At 35.0% G+C, this 22,435-nt stretch overlaps 1 long non-coding RNA gene across 1 annotated transcript in view; it reads left to right on the plus strand.

Annotated features, from left to right (window-relative positions):
• The window catches only part of LOC120224031, a 293,362-nt gene that overhangs the window by 151,604 nt on the left and 119,323 nt on the right, over positions 1-22,435 (plus strand). The window contains exon 3 of the long non-coding RNA XR_005526449.1: positions 16,543-16,567. This is a non-coding gene — a long non-coding RNA (uncharacterized LOC120224031). The remainder of the gene's footprint in view (positions 1-16,542; positions 16,568-22,435) is intronic.

Below are 22,435 nucleotides of genomic sequence, written 5' to 3' on the forward strand. Positions count from 1 at the left end.
AAAACGGATTCTGCATAGATATGAAACATTCCTCAAATTCTTGGTTTTCTTGATTTTAGATTCTTTTACTTTTTTATAGTCTATTTGTGTGTTTCTAATTAAGCACAACTATTGATGATTATGATGTCTTTGACATATTTTAGAGAAAAGTCTCAAGGTACCTTAATATAACTATATAAATCATAGATTGGTTAAAAAATAATTCATCAACCCTAGTCCCGATTCATTTGAAAATTGCAAAAAGCTGTGATAAAACTTCAGCCCCGAAATTGAACATGGCTTATCCTGGCCATTGCTTAAGCCTCGGAGAAATCCATAACCCTGCCCTCAGACTTCTGGAGTGGAGACTATGTCCCTACCAAGTGAGCCCTCACTGCCTACAGTTTAGTGTTGGATGCCAGTGTCTAGCTCAGATACATGGTAGGAGTAAAGTTTGGGACCAATAAACCATTCACTCAGTGGTGACTGATTCCCACATTCAACAGTTGCAGTGCTGGAGCTGGATTTCCACTGCAAGGACATCGACTAGCTGGGAATAGGACACACTTTTGTGGTGTTCACAAAGTGTCCCTAAGTCATAAAGAAATGGTCATCAAGGGACAGTAAAGATATTCATCGATTTATTCATTTATTCATTTGTTCAATCATTCCTATACACACATACACCTGTTTTTTAATACTTTTTTTTTACTTGTATGTTGGTGAATCAAAAAGAAGTCACTGAAAGGGTGCCTGGGTGGCTCAGTTGGTTAAGTGTCTGACTTTTTCAGCTCAGGTTATGATCTCATGGTTAGTGAAATTGAGCCCAGCGTTGGGCTCTATGCTGACAGCACCGAGCCTGGTTGGAATTCTCACTCCCTCTCTCTCTGCTCCTCCCCCACTTGTGCTCTCTCTCACTCTCTCTCCCTCAAAATAAATAAATACACATTTTTTTAAGAAAGTCAGTGGAAATGTGACTGAAGATGATCAATTGAACAGGGTTCTGGAATTGGTGGTAAGTGTGCAACTGAAGGTGTAATGTTGGAAAGGATGAGACCATCTCTTGCCTGAGGCAACAAAGAAGATCTGGATGAGTTAAGAAATTCTGGTATAGAGAGAGTAAAGTTGAAGGAACTCTGATCAGAAGCCAACTCTGATCTCAATAAAGAAGTGATTCTGATTGTAGTACAAAAGGAAGAAAAGAACATGGCTTTGGGGCTTGAGGATATTGGAAATCATTGAAACATTAGAACTATTAGGATATGGACAGTGTGATAAGGAGGATTCATATAAAGTCAAATGAAGGGCTTCATAAGCTATAGTTTCTGCTGAGATGGGTCAGATATAAAGGTACATAATAAACATCGTCAATTTTAGATTCATGAAAGTCTTCAACAATGATCAGGAGCTTGAAAGTCAAGTTGGAGAAAATGGTCAGTAGAATTCTGTTCAAGACCAAGGAGATAGAAATGCTGGCATGGTACAAGATAATGGGTAAATACTTAAAGTAGAAAAGATTGAGGAGACTATTTTAAGATTTGGGGCATTTCATGATCTGAAGCAAACAAACAAACTTTCATAGTTTATATTTTTTTGTTTTTCTGATTTTTTATCACTGAGCCCCAGCTCCTCTCTGATATTAACTTCATATTTGATGTCCATCAAATGTGTAAGCTTCAAGCTAGTCCTGACAGTTACCTTAACTTTGATCTATACCCTGTCCCTGAGATTCAATTCTTAGGCCTCTATCTCATTCCTGACCTACGACAGAGCTCACTTGTAAATTACCACTACCTAAATCTGGGTCTCACCTAAATACAAGGTAAATGATAGGGACAGAATGAGCTGCAGGCTTAGAGATTAGATGTGATTATCAGTAACGAGATGATAGAGATGAAGTAAGGCATTAAGCTGGATTAAAAAAAGATGTTGGTTACCTGTTACACATACTGTTATTAAAGAAAATTTTGGTAATACTGTAAATTCAGTTTATTTTAGAAAAATGGAATACATATAGACATTAAAAATTTATGTATTAAAATAGGCAAGTGATATATATCTGATAACATAGCAAGTTATTGATCGCATGACATGTGATTGGGTCTTGGGTACAATAGTATAACAACTAAAACTATAAAATGATGGACAAAATAAGAGGCTCAGAAACAATTTAGAACAGTAGCATAGAATTTTCCATGAAGAAGAAGGTGTGCAACTCCCTAGGAATTGTTTAGTGAGGGTCCTTAAGAAAATGATCAAACCAAAGGTAAAGCCAAGTTTCTATAAAAGGCAAAATATAGGAAAGTGTTTGATGGTGTAGAAAAATGAATTGACAAGACTGGTAAATGATGAGAGTAAAGAACAGTTGAGGTTGCAGTGTATCTGAGGAATAGGGTGTTACTTAGAGAGGAATCTACATATCATTGGGTAAAGCAGAGAATGTTTGAGCTTCACCTTTGGTGATCATTGGGAATAAGGAATTGGCAGATATTGGATTTGGGGGAATAAACATAGTAAAACAGAAAAACAGGTTATGTAATCTTTGCTGCTGGCAGAATTTGTAGCTTTTAAAACCACAGAGGCCTGACTGGGGACTAGGATGTTGGTGTGATCTTGTAAACTTGCTTCCTCTGCTTGGTTCTGTTGCTGATAACAGCTTCATGTTGGAAGAGCCGTTGTTGGAGGACTGCCCCTCAGCACATTTGCTCTTACATGCTGAGCTCTGATATGAAGAGAGAGGATGTTAGGCAAAAGAGATCTAGGCCACCTTGCTCCAGGAATTATGTTTAAATGAATCAGCTATATGACGTTAAATAAATTGGCACTTTATTGGTGAAGTAAAGATTTGGAAACTATAGCATTATATCAAGTTGTAGAAATCAGGGCCTGAAATAGGACGGTATTGCACAATTGCTGACTCAGGAGGGCCTCAATTATTTCCATCCACTAAACAGCAAAAGCAGCAACTAGTTTTCACCCTTAAACCAAACCATGCATTATAGGAATGTCTTCCATGCTGACCAATCTACTCTTCTTTTACAACATCACTTTCTGGTATAATTTAAAGTTCTCTAGATAAGAGGCTAAGAGTGTTCATTCCCATAAGTTATTAAATTATCTTTCCATATAGTGATGTCAGAGATGGGATGATCCCTATAACTCTTTGAGGATCTACATGATCATACTTCCAAGTTAGAAAGGTGATTTTTGACACTAAAATGGAGGGTAGATTGGTAGAGGCTCCAGGAAAAACACACTGGAAATAAATCAAGAAGCTGTTGTTAAAATCTAGTGAGAACTGATGATCTATTAACAAATAGAATATGTTTAGAGAGTTTAAGGTTTGATGACTAATCAGATATGAAGCAAAGGATGAAGTATGGAGAGAAGACTAACTAGGATGAAAGCAAGATCTCTGGTTTGGGTGGAGATGCCCTTTCTGAGAACATAAATAAGATTAGCATGTGTGAGAGCAAAGATCCAAATTCAATTTTAGCCATGTTGACTTTGAATATTCAATTTTAGTATTTAGCATTTAGTATTGGAGGCATCGAGCAGGCAGCAAGATAGTTCGATAGATAGATAGATAGATAGATAGATAGATATGTAGACATAGGTAGATACTGAATATTGAAAATATATATAGAAATATATATAAATATATTGAAATATATTCAATATTCAGTATCTACCTATGTCTATATATCTATCTGAATATTGAATATATTTCAATATATTTACACTTATTTATAAATATATGTATTTCAATATATATTTTCAATATTCAATATCTACCTACCTATGTCTACATATCTATCATCTATCTATCTCTCCATCCATCCATCCATCCATCCATCCATCCATCCATCTATCTGTGAACTCAAAGTATACATAGTTGGTGAAGTTGTGGGTCACCCAGCGAGAAAATAGAGAAATAGCCCAGACAAGATATTTTAATTTTAACATGTTTGAAATTTGAGGGAAAATTGAACAAAGAGCAGTAGACCAAGGACTATCTTAACAAAATCACAGTTGAAAAAAAATTGTTGATGCAAACTTTTGGCACTTAATGAATTAGTTTCCTTGTAGTTGTTTGTGCATGCTTACTTACTGACCAGAGAAAAAGAAGCATTGTAGCCCTGTGTGTATATTGCATGCATGTCCACATGCAAATGAGAGTGTACAACAAAAAATATTGTGTGTATGTGTGTATATATACTGTGTATATAGGTATCCATAACATTCTTATGAATAAATACATATGAGGAAATACTAAAATTTTGTCTAAAGGGCTAAGAGGAACACTAGTTTTTGGATGATGAGGAAGGAAATGCTTGTTATACGGGTACGATTACTTTGCTTATAGTTCTGCTTTTAGTGGGGTATAAAGTTAAAACCAATCAAAGAATTTCACTAATATTTTATTCAATAATATAAAGGCTAGAAAGCATGTTTTTCCAGGGAAAGACCTTCTCAACAGCAAATAACTCTTAAAGAGTCAACTGTAAATTCTAGTTCATATGTGTATGTGTATGCACACACATGTACACCACACACACACACACACACACACAGGCACACAGAATTTTTCAACCAGTGGAAGGAAAAAAAAATTTGAGTATGACTATCATACTGAAACAGTTAAACCAAAAGAACTATAACCAAAAACTAAAATAAATCAATTATGACTAAATAATCAACTTAAAACTTAGTAGTGTTTCTCCCATAGTAATATAGATTTGAAAATTTTGATTAATTTTGCACAAGCTTAATGTGTCAATTCTTAATACATTGGATAACTTAGTTTTGAAATTTATATTGAAAAGAACTATCATTTCTTGTTCTCTATATTTGTATCTATGATTCTTATATATCTTGACATTTACACTAAACTCACATTTTTATAGATCTATCATCCTTTTCATAAGCCCAGACCATTTAATGAATTTTGTGCTTGAAGTTGCCTAAAAACTATTCAGAATTCTTCTGTAAAAAAGTAGACTTCCCTAATGCCAGTACATTGAATATATAAGGAATAGAAGAATTTTAGGGTAGAGGTTCATTATTTGAGACTCATATTTGTCTCTTGCTTTTGAGTTTGTAATTCCTTGAGAACTGACAAATGGAGCACAAAATATTAATTTTATTATTGATAAAGTTTATCAGAGAGAATGACTTGATCTGTGACCAAATGAGTTAGCTAAATTAATTTATCAGATTTGAATGAATAAGAACAGATGCCTCTAGAGAGTTAGAGGCTTGTCTTAAAAGCTTAACTGTAGTGTCGAGAATGGAAATGAATGCATGTGTCAGAAGGGTATGGTTCTGAAAAAGTACAAAAAAGTACATTTAACTACATTCAGTTTTTCTTTGAAACTCATCCCCCATGTAAGTGACTCTAGGTTCAATGAAAGGAGAAAAAAGGAAGGAAGGAGAAAAATTCAAAGTATTCTTCTCATACTTTCCTTTCTGGGAAAGTGGAGAAGAAATTTGCTTTCCTCTATGATAACATGGGCAGTTTAAAATGAATCCCTATTTCACAGGTAATAAGCAACAAGGACACATCTATCACTCAGTGTATACAACGTCCCTTTTATTAAGCCAGATGATAGAAATCAGTGTAGTGTTACCGAGAGTCAAGTCAGTTCTATGCTTTCAAACATGTTCCACTGCAGTTTCTTTTCATTGTTTTAGGTAGTTTAAATTAGTGATTCTCAACTTGTTGTTTTTTAATGTTTTAAGTATTTTAAGTGCTCATTATAATCCTAATAAGTATTAATTTTTTTTTTAACATTTATTCATGTTTGAGAGAGACAGAGAGCGAGCAGGAGAGGGGCAGAGAGACAGGGAGACAGAATTTGGGGGCAGGCTCCAGGCTCTGAGCTATCAGCACAGAGCCCAACAAGGGGCTCAAACTCAAGTACCATGAGACCATGACCTGAGGTGAAGCTGGACGCTTACCCAACTGAACCACCCAGGTGCCCCTATAATCTTAATAGATATTTTAATGGACCATTAATCAAATTTCATTTTTTATATGTTTATATTATTTAATGCACTTAGAAAATGTTCTGCTTTTAACCTATCTGCCCTTGCTTTACTCTTTTTTAGAAAGTCACTATAGACAGCTTTAAATGCATTTTTAGTAAAAAATAATTTATATATAAATTATCTTAGTTTTCATTGTACAATACAACTAATATATGATATATAATGATATCTGTGTTGTATAATATATGTCAATGATATATTTATATATAATATATATCGTGAAATGAGTACCGCAATAAGTTTAATTAACATCCATCATGATAGAATCATAATTTTTTTTCTGTGATGAGAACTTTTACGATTTACTATCCTGGCATCATTCGCATATATAGTATATTATTAACTGTAGCAACAATGCTCTATATTACATCCCCAGGACTTCTTTATCTTATATCTGGGATTTTGTGCCTTTGACCACCTTTATGTACTGTGCCCACCCCTTCACCCTATGCCTCTGGCAGTGACCATTCTGTTCTCTGTACCTGACTTTGTTTTGTGTTATTTTTGTTGGTGATTCCACGTGTAAGTGAGATCATGTGGTATCTGTCTTTCTATTTCAATTTTACATAGCATAATGCCCTTGAGGTCCACTTGTGTTGTTAAAAACAACAGAATTTCCTTATTTTTTTAATGACTGAATCTTATCTAGATACATATTTACTCATTCATCTGTTGATGGACACTTAGGTTGTTACCATGTCTTAGCTCTTGTACATGCTGCTGCAGTAAACATGGCGCTACAAATAACTTTTTCAGTTAGTGATATCATTTTCTTCAGATAACTACCCAGAAATGGAATTGCTGGATCAAATGGTAATCCTATCTTTAGTTTTTTGAGGAACTTCCATACTATTTTCTGTAGTGACTATACCAATTTACACTCCCTCCAAGAGTGAAAAAGGATTCCCTTCTCTTTACATCCTTGTCAACACTTTTTAAATTTTTTGTCTTTTTTAATAATATTCTAACAGGTGTGAAGTGATATCTCATTGTGGTTTTGAGGATTTTCTTTTCTTTACATTTTTGCCAACGTGTTTTATTTTTTGTCTTTCTTAATAATATTCTAACAGGTGTGAGGTGATATCCCATTGTGGTTTTGATTTACATTTTCCTGATGTTGTCATGTTAAGCCCCTTTAATGTACCTGTTGGGCATTTGGTACCCTTTGGAAATGTCTATTCAGACCATCTGCCCATTTATTAATTGAATTGTGTGAGTTTTTTCTGTTGTATAAATTCTTTATATATTCTGGATATTAATCCATTACAGGCATATGATTTGCAAGTATTTTTCTCCTATTCATTCGGTAGGTCACCGCTTCATTTTGTTGATGGTCCTTTGCTGTACAGAAGTTTTTTAGTTTCATATAGTCCCAGTTTTTTATTTTTCCTTTTGTTGCCTTTGTTTTTGTGGTTAAATCCAAAAAAAAAAAAAAAAATCATTGCCAAAACCAGTGTTGAGGAGCTTACCCCATATGTTCTAGGAGTATTATGGTGTCAGGTTTTATGTCCACATCTTTAGTCCATTTTGAGTTGATTTTTGTATATGATGTAAGATAGTGATCAAGTTTCATTGTTTTGCATGTGGCTGTCCTGTTTTTCCAACACCATTTGTTGAAGAGACTCCTTTCTTCTTTGCATGTTCTTGGTGCCTTTGTCAAATGTATTTTTATAAGATCTTTATTAAAGAGAGTTGATACTTTGATTAATGATCACCAGAATGATACATTTCTTTTTTGTAGGAATGAAAGATAAATATTAAGAGGGTAGTATTTGAAAGTAAGGAACAAAAGTTTTCATAGGAAGAAGGTTAACTTTGAAGTAGATGCTTAAGAACTCTTTTTTTTTTTTTTAATATTTTTATTTATTTCTAGGAGAGAGAGAGAGAGACAGCGTGAGCAGGGGAGGGTCAGAGAGAGAGGGAGATACAGACTCTGAAATAGGCTCCAGGCTCTGATCTGGCAGTCAGCACAGAGCCTGACGTGGGGCTCGAACCCAAAAACCGCGAGATCATGACCTAAGCGAAAGTCGGACGCTTAACCGACTAAGCCACCCAGGCGCCCCACTTAAGAACTCTTTCTTGTAGAGGTGCCTCCGTGGCTCAGTAAATTAAGTGTCAGACTTGCAGTTTCTGCTCAGGTCATGACCTCATTGGTTTGTGAGATTGAACCCTGTGTTGGGATCCCCACTGACAATGCAGAGCCTGCTTGGGATTCTTTATCACCCTCTCTGCCCCTCTGCTGCTCACGCTTCCTCTCTTTCAAATAAATAGATAAACCTTAAAAAAATACTCTTTCTTGTGAAAAAAAACCCAAACCTGTATTTTTAAAGACACTTAAAAATAACTAATCAATATAATCATATTTATCTCAGTTTCTAAAGATATTCTAATCAGGGGTGCCTGGGCCACTCAATGGGTTAAGCATCTGATTTTGGCTCAGGTCATGATTTCAGGATTCGTGGGTTCAAGCCCCATGACAGGCTCCGTGCTAACAGCTCAGAGCCTGAAGCCTGCTTCCTATTCTGTGTCTCCCTCTCTCTCTGCCCCTCCATAACATGCACTCTATCTCTCTCAACTATAAATAAACATTAAAAATTTAAGATATCTAGGGGCGCCTGGGTGGCTTAGTCGGTTAAGCGTCCGACTTTCGCTTAGGTCATGATCTCGCGGTTTGTGGGTTCGAGCCCCGCGGCGGGCTCTGTGCTGACTGCCAGCTCGGAGCCTGGAGCCTGTTTCAGTCTGTGACTCCCTCTCTCTCTGACCCTCCCCTGTTCACGCTGTCTCTCTCTCCTAGAAATACATAAAACATTTAAAAAAAATTTTAAGATATCTAGTCATTACATTAAAGGTAGAAATTGTACTATGTAAAATATCTAACAGCTGATTCCTCCCGGTAATGTTACTAGATTTAATATTATTACTATTATGTGGAACTTGAAACTCTACCCTAAAAGGGAAAAAATGCCATGAAAATCTTGGTTTTGTGTTTGAATCACACAATTAACATATAAATTTATGATGTTAAAAAAGATAGTATAGTCATGGATCAGGGAATTGGCCTTATTAACATTTCTGTTTAAGTTAAAAACCTTCATAAGTTTGCTTTAGTTTTTCTGTCACTATAATTTACACAGAAATTTAGGGGAATCTAGTGATGATCACAGATTTCATGAAAGTGGAGATGACATCTGATCACTTTTGTTTACCAGTGTGATCTTTCTGCTGAACACACAGTAAGAAAAGTCTCATTAAATGCATGAATAGACTAAGAAACTGGAGGTAGCTGAAAACCTAAAAAATAGCCTCAATCTTCTTGGAAGACCTTGTTAATTTGTAATGGGGCTGAAAATTACTAACTTTTTTAAAGGGAAACACACAAGTTTCTTTCATAATTGTATTATGTCTAAAGAAGACACATTTTTATGATGCATTTGAAAGCAATTTTTCCTAAATAGCATAAATTTGGCTTTAACATGTGAAATGGTGTGTTAGAAAGTTCTCTCATTCATTATTCATAGAGGATATTTTAAATAGATTAAAGAGTTTCCTCATAATAATTATTAAGCTTGGAATAAATGAATTATTGACCTGCTTTTCTGGGGAACAGAAATTTTCATGTGTACTTTAATTTGTCTAGATTGTCAGTGAACAATAAAAGAAAAAGAACAAGAAAGGCAATACTGTCTTTTCCCGGCTCTGAGCTTGGTAACAGATAAAATAATCATTTAATATAAAATGGGGGATTTCCTACCTTTTAAGGTAGAAGAGATGTTGGAAGTGTAATCATAATGACCATTGAGTAATTTACAGTTTAAAGCATTTCAGAAAGTGAGACAAATTATGTGACAACATAATGAGAAATGATTCAATTCTCAGTTTATTTGCTTTTGAGTAATATGGTTTTACAGTCTCTCTGTATCTTAGTTATATCATTTATAAAAATGAGTATGAGAATAGTCCTATTTTATGAGGGCTATTGTGGGGATTAAGTAAGTAAATAAAATCATTTAAATAAGGGACTATTGCTATACCTGGCATATGGTAGATACCCAAGAAGTATCCACACCTCTCTCCCCTCTGAAATGTGGAGAAATGAAGGAACCAGCTTAAGTCCTCTCACTAAAAACATGAAGCCAAGGAATCTTACAAAAGTCTTATAATATTTAAAACCTTTTAGTAAGATGCTAAAGCAGTTGTATGAAAGTTTTTAATTTACATAGAAATGTTAACTAGGCCAATGTACTGATTCATAATAATACTGCCTTTTTAGCATCTGCTGAGATGGATTTGAAAAAAAGTGAGTGATCCAGAATTTCCTACAGATAATTTTCTGTAGCCAAGCCTCAAAGTGAGGATTTGGTGAGGATGAGATAGGGGAAAAAACCATCACTGAAGATATCTGCCAAGAGACTGAGCATAGGGGCCAGATCTGTGTTCTAACAAGGTCCCTAGGTGATTGTTATGTACACTAAGGCTTGAGATGCACTGGTCCCAGAATAATAATTTGCCTGAGCTCTGAAATAGCCTTTTTTAAAATTTATTTTTATTTTTATTTTTTACGACACATAGCTACTTAGTATGTTGGCTTAATCACTGAAAAGGCAATATACTCTTCTCTCTTTTTTTCTTTAGGACAAATGGTATAATTATACATAACAGACAACTGGAAAGAGTTTTGTTTTTGGTGCTTGGATCATTGTGAACCTCATCCTACTATGTTTTCTCATCTTCCCAGAGTGGTCCCTTCACGCAACTGCGGGGGAAGGTTTAGGGGGGAACTGAGCTAAATCCCAAAACGGAGTCTCAGCATAAGCTGGAGACACACACTAGGCTGGGTTTACACTGAAATGAACTAGAGTTAAAGACAGAGTCATCGAGGTTAATTTGAGCTGAGGATTTTTGCCTTGTCTTCATTCCTAGTAAGAAGGTACCTTTCTTACATAATTGATGGATAGGCTTCATGACTTGCAGACTTCTATTTTTTAACTGTTGGTTTAGCTGTTACTATTTTACCAATTCCCAGATCCATTCTCATGTCATTAATAATGCCAGGGAGCAGCTGTGTTAAAGCTGAGGCTGTCTCCTAACTTTACTAGCCTTTGAGGTCACCAACTATAAGTAGTTCAAAGAGATTCTGCTCCCTTCAAGGTCTGATGTTTCTCCCACCTGTTATACTCTTAGGGCAGCTCCCAACTTCATTTGCTAAAAAATCCTTCTACATTTATTCCTCTGGTTATTCTTCTATTTTTCCAATGAACACTGTCATTCTCTTTTCTTTATAATATTCATCTAGCTTAACCTCTGTGATTAAAATATCTTTCTAGGAGGATCACATGGTTCAACCAATGAGCTGCTCCTGCATTGTAAAAACCCAGCTTTGGAGGCTTACTCTTGAGTCTATCTCTTCCTTCTTCAGCTGTTCTGGTATATTTCAGCCTATTGATAAGCTCTCCATTGTCAATATTTTAAGATTTTCTTTTTTTTTTCAATTATAATTTTTTTTTTATTTTTTTACAAATAGTTTATTGTCAAATCAGTTTCCACATAACACTCAGTGCTCATCCCCACAAGTGTCCTCCTCCATGCCCATCCCTCCTCCTCCCCACATCCATCAGTCCTCAGTTTTTGTCAGCATTCAAGAGTCTCTCATGGTTTGCCTCTCTCCCTTTCCCCCACCATTTCCGCCCTTCTTCTCCCCCTTGTTCCTCCATCAAGTTCCTCCTAATCCTCCTATACGTGCAAACATATGATATTTGTCCTTCTTTGCCTGACTTATTTCGCTCAGCATAACACCCTCAAGGTCCATCCATGTTGCTACACATGGCCAGATTTCATTCTTTCTCAGGGAAATACAAATCAAAACCACACTGAGATACCACCTCACGCCAGTCAGAGTGGCTAAAATGAGCCAATCAGAGAACTCTAGATGCTGGCAAGGATGTGGAGAAACGGGCACTCTGCTACACTGTTGGTGGGAATGTAAACTGGTACAGCCCCTCTGGAAAACAGTGTGGAGGTTCCTAAGGAAACTAACAATAGAACTCCCCTAGGACCCAGCAATAGCACTGCTAGGAATTTACCCAAGGGATACAGAAATGATGCATAGGAGCACATGTACCCCAATGTTCATAGCAGCACTCTACACAATAGCTAAAACATGGAAAAAGCCTAAGTGTCCATCAACAGACGAATGGATCAAGAAGATGTGGTTTATCTATACCATGGAATACTACATGGCAATGAGAAAGATTTTCAAGTTATATCCCTTAGGAGGGAAGAGAGAAAAAGAGAGCTAGGAACAATATGAACACACATGAACAAACACATATTTTTTATATTGCATCAAATATGGTTCCAAATGCCCTGCTCTGGTGTTCATGAGTTTGATATAGATTTTGACATTTTGATGTTCTAAGTCAAAGATGTGGCTAAGATCACAGTTACTATGGAGACCTCAAAAAGAATGGCTGACCTTCAGTGAGTTCTTTGTATCATCAATGAAAGACACATGAAAAAGAAAGGCATTTAATATGCCCAATGTTTCATTGAGAATTTTTTACTAAGATTTTGTGAGGTCCAGGTTCATATTCTTTTGTGCCTGATATGAATAGTTACTTATTATTAATATTAGATGCAATTTAGTATTAAGAATTCCTAATATAACTTTTGTTTGTTCCCCAAGCTTTCCAGGGTTTTATTATTTGGTTGTACATTTGAAACAATTTGTAAAAGTGATCATCAGTCAATGGTGTCAGAGGCATAGAAAACCAGCTATTTCTGTTTACCTAACCAGCCCAATTTAGGCTTTATATCATTTTAAACTAGAGAGAAATGTTACTCACTGTAAGTTGGGCTTCAACCAGGGGAGCACTGCCATTGGCTGTTGCCCCTTAGAAATTATGAATGCCTGTCTTAGAAGAGAGACATGTAAGTTAGGAGCAGTAACACGAAAGGTTTAAATAGAAAGCTCAGAGAATAAGTGGTACAATATGTAGGCAAAGTTCTAGCACTCTTCCTTTGTCCATTCACAAATGGATGTTTCTGACTCATTCACCTTATCTGAATGGGGACTTCCTATTTTAATACATATATTCTTTGATGAGACCATTCTTGGACCATTAGGACCATTGGGGCCATTCTTCCTAATAGTATTACTATTAGAAACTTTCAGGGAAAAAAAATCTTCCTACAGAAATATGCCTGTATCTTTTTCTTTTTCTTTTCTCCACTGTGCACATAGGCCTTGATAAATATATACAGTTAACACACACACAGTAGTATAAATGCTTTTTTAATGTTTATTTATTTATTTTGACACACACACACACACACACACACAGACACACACACACACACACACAGCATGAGCAGGGGTAGGGCAGAGAGAGAGAGAGAGGGTGAGAGAGAATCCCAAGCAGGCTCCATGCTATCAGTGCAGAGCCTGATGCAGGCTCCATCCCACAAACCGTAAGTGCTGAAGTCAAGGGTTGGACATACAACTGACTGAGCCACCCAGGCGCCCCTATGTTTGCTTTCCCTTGATGCATAACAAATTACTACAAACTTAGCACCTTAAACAACACATATTTATCGTCTCACAGTTTCTGTGGAACAGGATTTTAGGCATGGCTTAGTTTGCCTTTCTTCTCTGGCTCTCATATGATTTCAATTCAGATGTCAGCAGGACTAGGTTCTATTCTGGAAGGATTAATCTACTTCCAAGCTCATTCAAGTTTAGACAGGACTCATTTTGTTGTGGTTCTATGACCAAGGTCTGTAGGTCCTGTAGTCTCTCTGCACTTCTCACCTGGGCCTCTCCGTAAATGGCTCACACTATCACTGTTTGCTTCATTAAGGCAGACAGAAGAGTGAGAGCAGAGCATTTTGGAATCCCCTGGGCTCTGGTGTTAAAAAACTTACTGAGAGCTGATCTTTTGCCAGGAGGCCACATCAAGGAGGAAGAGCTTTATTTGGGGTTTTCTTGCAGCCAGTCTAAAACCAGGAATTGTAAAGAATCCTGTGCAGTACATTTCTCTTCATCATTTGCCTGTGTATTCTGGGACTCAAGGAAGATTGGCATAATTAGTTGTACATAAATTTCCGTTCATGAGCTTATATTTATTAATCCTTTCTTTCCTTAGAGCTTCCTGGGATTTATAACTTGTGACATCTGTAAAGGTACATACCAGCCCTCTCCTCTTCTCCTCTACTACTCAACCTCCATCCTCACCCTCCCAGGTAATTTCATTCATTTCTGTGACCTCAGAGCAAATATTTTATGCCAGATGAGCCCCAAAACTGTCTATGTAAAGCCCAGACTTCTCTTTCCATATTAAGTCCTAGATCATAATTGACCTCCAACATTTCACTAAGATGTACTGCAGGTAACTAATCTAAACAGTCCAAAACATAATTCATCACATTCTTCCCCCTCTTTTTGCTCACACTTCCCAGTTCTGATCCTCTTCCTCTCACTAAAAAACAATACCATCCACTCAGTGGCTCAGTTCACCAGCCTGGGACTCCTTTGTTCTTTCCTCTTACTTACCATTTACAAATTAACAAATACTGGCATTTCAACTTGAGCTTCATTTAAAATGTTAATGATGAGTGTAGTATATTTGTAGCACAGATATATAAAGCATAATCATAACATTAAACCCATAAACCCATCACTCAAGTTAAAAAATAAAGTCACTGTTAGTTTCTGTTGAATTTCACTTTGTGTTTGTAGAGCACCCCAGTTCTTCTCCCCAAGAGTTAGATACTGTTTTAAATGTTATGTTCATCATTGTCTTGTTCTTCTCTGTATCCTCCAACAACATATTTAACATTGCTTGGTTTTGAACTCTGTAACAATAGTGTTCTCATGTATGCTTTCAACAACTTGGTGTTTTCACATACCACTATGATTTGAGATTTATCCATCTTGTCACATGTAGAAGTAGTCAACTTGAAATTTGTGTAATATAATAGTATAACATTTTATAAATGCATAACTGCTTAATAGTGGTCATTTGTGTTTTGTCTTTTATTATAATGCTTCTTTGAAATTGCACATACTATCCATTCACATGACATGGACAGGAGTCTTAATTTATGGATTGTAGTACATACATATTTCCACCTCTACAAGTTAATGCTAAGTTATTTTCCAGTGTACAGATTAAAAATTTAAATTCCCCCTTGCAGTGTTCAAGTTCTTATTGTACATATCCTGACCAACATTTGCTTTTCGAAGACATTTATTTTTCTCGATATGGTAGGTGTAATGTGGCTTAATTTTAATTTTTCTGAAATATAATGTAGGTGGGTATATTTTTTTATTGTTGGCAGTTGTTTTCTGTGAAATGTATGTGTATATATTTTTGTCCATTTTTCTTTCTTTTTTTACATGTATTTATTTTGAGACAGAGAGAGAGTGAGCACACGAGCAGGGGAGGGGCAGAGAGAGAGGGAGAGAGGATCCCAAGCATCCGATGCAAGGCTCAATCTCATGAACTGTGAGATCATGACCAGAGCCAAAATAAAAGTAGGACATTTAACCAACTGAGCCACTCAGGAGTCCCTGTCCATTTTGACTTTAGGTTGTTTGCCATTTCTCAGTGAATGTTATAGTGAAGTCCCTCATATATGTGGATGAGCATTGTTTTCCAGTTATGAGTGTGCAAATGTTATTCTAACAAATAGTGGCTTTTTCTTACATGTATGTAATCAAAAGAAGAGTTGTTTCTTTTGTTCAGTAATTGTTCATTTTAATGTAAATTAGGTAGTCCTTTTTTTTATATTAAGTGATTTTGTGTCTCATTTAAAAAATCCATTTATATTCCCCAAAGCAGGAATATACTATAATTTTTTGTAAAATTTTATATTTCATTAACATTTAAGATTTTAACCCATCTGGGATTGCTGTTTGTGTATGGTATGATGTAAGAGCCTTTTTTTTTTTTTTTTTTTACAATTAGAAACAGATTATTTAATTACCATTGATTGCATAATGTGTCACTTTCCCCATTTTGGACCATGTTTTTAAACATTGGTGGGCTGACTCCTTGGCTGTCTTTTGTTGGTATATTGTCTATGTTTGAGCCAAAATCATACCATGAAATCTGTGGCTTTATTCTAAGTCTGGATACCCAGTAGAGCAAGTCCACCTTGCTTTGCTCCAGAAATGTCCTATGTTTTTTCTGTTTCCTGTATGCATGTGTATGCATGTGTATATATATGTATATATTTTTAACTGTCATACCCTATCAAAAATTGTGTTGTTTTCATTAAATTTGTGTTGAAAGTATTAATATGCTTGTATAGAATTGATAATATCTCATTATTGAATCTCCCTATTCTTGAACATGGAATACTTATTATATATAATAAGTTGCTAAAAACTCTTTCATTCTAATAATTGGTCTTTTCAGCTTTTCATATGAATAATCATGTCATCTGCTATTTACGACAGTTTTGTTTCTCCTTTCTAATAGCTAAGACTTATTTATTTTTCTTGTTTTACAGAAAGCTTCAGGACATCTATGGTAAGGTAAGCAGAAGCAGTGATAATTTACTTCTATCTTATTTTTTTCCTCACAGTTCAACTTTTACAGCTTTGTTAATACAGTCACTTCATTTTATATTTCATTAATTTCTGATATTAACTTTATTATATCCTTACTCCTACTTCCTTTTTGTACTTTTCAATTTTTTATGCTTTTCTAACTTCTTAAGTTGAATAAGTAATTAATTTTCAAATTTTAAAATTCTGAGATCAGTATTAAAGGCTATAGATTTTCTTGTGACAATTTTTTTGGTTGTATCCCACAAGATTTGAAATATTCCTGATACTGATCAGATGTAAATATTTCCTAATTTGTTATGAAATTTGCTTTGACCCATGAGTTGTTTATCCAAAGTATGACTTAAAATTTTTAAACATATTTTGGGTTTGATTTCTAAATGTACTATATTTTAGCAATTTAGACATGAAGTAATTTAGAATTAAGCAGTTTTGATCAGTATATATTGACTCTGCATTTTTCAAGACTTTGTGAAACACCATGTTCAACGTATGCTCTAAATGAGTAAGTTTGTCACAGAAGCTGTGTACACAGTTCTTAACATTTGTTTTATACGTATGTGTTATTTGTTAAACAAAACCTAGTCTAATAGTGTTGTTAAAATCTTTTATACCCTTACTGATTATTTTATCTTGATATAATAGTTGTAAACATTGTTGAAGTATCTCATTTTGATGTCAAATTTTCACTTCATGTATTTTGAAGCTATATTATTAAGTATTTAGAAGTTTAAAATTATTGCATCTTCCTGATGAATTGAAGAAATTATTATATTATTACGTTTTTCATTTCTAGCAATGGGATTTTTGCCTTAAAAATCCTTATATTAATATTGCACAGTATTATTTTCTAGATTACCCTTTTTCTTGAAGTAGCTCTTTATGAATGCAGGATCCACATGGAAGTTGGTGGGGGGTGGATATATAGAGCAAGGCTTTGTCTTTTGTCTCCCCCATGTGCCAGCCATTAAAATCTAAGCTCTAGGTTACTCAAGATCAGTAGACACACCAGCGGCAGCATTTAACCTTCATTGGTCACTAAGTTCACTGGATTCATGTCCATGCTTCATTTCTGGTCCCAGATCATTTGCATTTTCCTTTCCTGCTTGAAAACTAATTTAGGGGCACCTGGGTGGCTCAGTCAGTTAAGCGTCTGACTTCAGCTCAGGTCATGATATCCTGGTACATGGGTCTGTGCCCCGCATCAGGCTCTGCTTGACAGCCCAGAGCCTGGAGCCTGCTTCAGATGCTTTGTCTCTTTCTCTGCCCCTCCCCTGCTCATGCTCTGTCTCTCTCAAAAATAAATAAACACTAAAAAAGGAAAACTAATAAATATTAAATAAATGTGTGCACACACACAATATACCTAAAGAAACACATATACAATTATTGAGGTATTTTGAGTAATAGTTTCAGTAGTCATCTGTCATAGTGCCAGAAATGGATGTCCTGTGTTTCAGTATCTTCTAAATACATTCAGTTCATACACTCTATGCTGCCGCAAATCTCATTTAGGCCCCCGCTTGTTTTTCCGCCTTTTTTTCTCTTCCAAAAATTTATCTTACAGCCTGATTATACTTTCTGGGATACATTGGTGTCACTCCCTTTTGTTCTTAGCATTAAGGACTGGATTAGTTAATATGGCCAAATGCTCTTGATGACTTACACTGCTTATTTCTCCATATTCCTGCCTCACATTAATGGCCATCCTACTCCAAAACATCTGATTCTGCTACAAAAAGTACTATCTACCTTTGTGGAGCAATTTTTGCTTTATAAACATTAACTTAGCTGATTCTTACAAAAATATTATTTAAGTCTTATTATCCCCATTTTACAGGGAGAAATAGAAATGGCAAGTGACTTAACCAAAGGCACAGAGCTGTTCACTGGGGGAATTGAGATTTCAGCTTATGTCTGGCTGATTCAAGTTGCTTATACTAAATACTGATCCTCCTATAGTTCCTTTTCCAGTGTTGGGCCTTTGTTCTTCTTCCTAGAACACATCTTGTGCTTCCCTCACCATCATGCCTTTTTCATCCTTCAGGTCTTTCTTGATCTAGTGCGCTTTGTAATGTGCTTTTCTACTCAGTCATAATATCTCAGTTTCTTTCCTCTTCTGCATTTCCCTCAAAGCTGTGTGACAGCAGAGACTAAATCTACCCTTCTCTCATTGACATCTTTAGGACCTTGACACATATTTTCTAAAAAATCTCTCATATACTGGTTCTAAAAACTCTTATGTAATTTAAGAAAAGGGATTTTGTTTTATGACAGTCAACACATGGGAACTTTTTCTTTCTCTTCTTTCTTTCTTTCTTTCTTTCTTTCTTTCTTTCTTTCTTTCTTTCTTTCTTTTTTCTTTTCCTTTTTCTTTTTCTTTTTCTTTTTCTTTCTTTTTCTTTTTTTATGCAGGAGGAACAGGCACTAGTTCCCAGGTCAGAGAAAGTACAATTTTATTTACTGTTTTCAGTGTAAAGCTGCTTCCCATGCTTGAAATTTTATAAATATAAAAGTGGAAGCTATGTATTAAGAGCCATTCGATGTATAAGCCCATACAATGGTTGTTTAATTGCATGTTGGGCAACGTTTCCAGTATTTGTAATATTTTAAGAGAAATAGGAATTTCACAAAATGAAATTCTAAGCATTATATTCTATTTCTGTTACACTGTTGCTTGACTAACAATTCAGATTAAATGTAGTTAGTATATTCTTGCCACGTTTACGAGAAAAACATATATTTTCATCAGAATAAAAGTACAAATAGTTGTGAATCTCTTTTAGGCATTAATACTTCATTTGCCTTTTATTTTGAATTTTTTGTCAGACTATACATTTCTTTCCATATGAAATATATAATACTAAATGGAATGTACCTTTAGAATTCAAGAAATTCTTTATTTAAATAGAGACAGTTAAACTGGTAAGACCAAATGGTAAATTTATTTTTTACTTTCATTGTTTTTCTTCTTAGTAAAATTAAGGATATATATTTTTTCAGACCCACCAATTCACTCCTAATTATATACCGTAGAAAAGGCATGATTAGCTATATTAGGATATCTATGCACAAATGCTATAGCATCTTTATTCATAATAGCCAAAACTGTAAGCATTCAATATGTGAATTAGCAATAGAATGGAAAAATAAAGTATATTCATATAATAGATTATTAACAATTAAAATGAATGAAAGATATACCTAACAACAAAGAAACCTTAAAAGCCTAACACTGAATGAAAGAAGTCACAGTCAATAAATATATACTTATGATTCCATTTCTATAAAGTTCACAACAGGCAAAATTGAATTATATTATTTAGTGATACATTTTAAGTGGTAAAACTATAAAGAAAGGCAAGGCAAGTGTTACCATGAACATCCAGACAGAGTGGGAGGGAAGGTGTTGCAATTGGGTGGGCTGTTGGCAAACTTCTATTTTGTAGCCTGGTAGTGCCTAAAGAGATGTTTGGTTTATTATAATTCATTAAATTATGCACTTAAATTTTTTATACTATCCTTTATATTTGCATATTTCACAATAAAATGAGGATGAGACTGCAGTAAATTTTAACTTCTTTTTGCTCTAGGTCTATAGCATTACTTAAAGTTGAACGTAATTTACCAATTTCTATCAACATTTTACCCCATGCTCACTGCTTAGGGAGGAAATGACTTTATTGAGTAATAAAAAGATGGTTTGTTTTCGCTAAAGAGTACACTTTCTTTATTAGCATATGTATAAAATACTAATTTTCCATTTATGGTGAGAGGCTGGGTTGAGATAGTAAAAAAAAAAAAATTCCCTATGAATAGTGGTCAGTTTTGCAAATGAAGGCTGTAGAATAGAGGTTTGTTTTTATACAAAGTTAATTTGGCTGGTCATTTTAATGCCTGGTATTCCTTTATTATTATCATGTTCTAAGGAAATCTGTAATTCTATCAGACAGAAATAGGAACAGCTTTGACATCCTTATTTTACCAGACATTCAGTATATAGCAGAAGCTAAGAGAAGAGTCATAACGGTGTGAGAATGATTTGGTGACAGTCCTATACTGCTTCTTACTTTTCTGCAAGATTAAAACACAAACCTATTAATTTATTAAGTAAATTGATGAGCAACTCTTTTGTGGTTCACAGTGCTTAGAGCTAAGAATATAAACATAAAACTGAAATGCTTTCTGTCTTTAACTTAAAATATTTATTTCTTATCACTTAGGCTTTTGAAATTTAGTATTTTAGCTGTGGTGCATTCAGCTGTAACAATTTAAAGCAGTATATTGTTGGTTCCATTTAATTATGTTTCCTATATCTACCTTAATTATAACTTTTAAACTCAGTAGTAAATATCTTAAATAACTGAGTCACTTAGTTTATGTTAGCCTGAATGAGAAAAATGTGTTCAGAAAAAAAATTTCATGGTTTTTGAGAAATATTTATGAAGTTTGGCTGAAAGTAGCATGGAAAAAGATGATCCGTTCAGTTTGGACATGTACTTTCAGATAGTTGTGGGACATTCAAGTGAAGAAGATGAATAGTTAAATATATAGAATTGACTGAAGCTCATCAGAAAGACAGTAGTTGAGGATTTATTACTTGGGTTAGATTCTTCCACATGGGGGTAGTAAATGAAGCTACAAGCAAATGGATAGCAATTAAACCTACAAATTATATCCTGCAGGTAGAAGGTATAGAATGGTAAGAGCCAAGGGCATAAGATTTGGCCTTAAGACCCTAATATTAAGGGAAATGGCAGTGAGAGAGGCGTCTACAAAGACAATGACAGAATGTTGTATTATTGAACCAAGAAAATTGTGTTCAAAGAGAGGGAATTAGAAATAACAACTTTTTCAAGTAAAATAAGGTAAGAGTAGATTCAGAAATGAGACATTTATTAATGACTTTAACAAACAGTTTCAGGAAATCATTTGGGGTGGTTTCCAGACTGCAATGGGTTGAGGAATGCTTAGAAAGTGAGAGAAGTGACTCTAAGCTACATTTTCAAAAAGCTTGCCTATAGAAGGAAGAGATAGGATAGTATTTAAATGGTGACTTGAGAATGAGGGTGTGGTTCATTTTTAAAATTGGAGGTATTTAAGAATATTGAAACAATATTATTTGAGAAAGATCCAGTTTAAAATATAAGAATCTGAAAAAATGGAAGAAAGACAGGATTTTCAAGTACTCTGACCTTTGAAAACCCAAGATGTGAGTGAGAAGGCAGTGGGGGGATGGATAGAATCCAGAGCGCCAGTGAAAGAATTGGCTTCATGCACAAGGAGTAGCACCTCTACACTTGGTATGGAACAGTTAGAAGCAGTGGTGCTGATGTTCATTTGCTTATACTATAGATTATAGCTTCTGTTTTCCTTTGAACAGACAGTAAGCTAGAGATGAAAAGTAGCCAGCATAAAGGAGAGTAGAGACAATAGCCATCTCTTGCATAATGGGAAAGAGAGCTAGGGCACAAGGAAGAATTGATCCAGTCTTGTGGTTTTTCCAGGAAGGTTATGATATAGAAGGAACATCTGGGAAGGAATTTGAAGTGAAAAAAGAGGTTGAAGGGAGGACGAGGGAGTCAGATTCAGTCAGAAATTAGATAGATCAGGGCTAATGGAGATGCACAATTTTCAGAATTAAGGGATTAAAGGTCTTGATCAGTTTGGATTATGGGGGTGAGTGCATGAAACCTAGAAGGCTAAGAAATAGTTGCAGAGGAGAAATTTAAAATTTTATAGATGTAGTAGTTCTAGGGATAACAAGTTTTAAGTTTGTACATGGCAACTGATATTCAAAAAATGGAAAAAACAGTTCTACCACATTTGCCTGTG

The sequence above is a fragment of the Hyaena hyaena genome, unplaced genomic scaffold (assembly GCF_003009895.1).
Source record: "Hyaena hyaena isolate Hyena2069 unplaced genomic scaffold, ASM300989v1 scaffold_1094, whole genome shotgun sequence".
Lineage (NCBI taxonomy): Eukaryota > Metazoa > Chordata > Mammalia > Carnivora > Hyaenidae > Hyaena > Hyaena hyaena.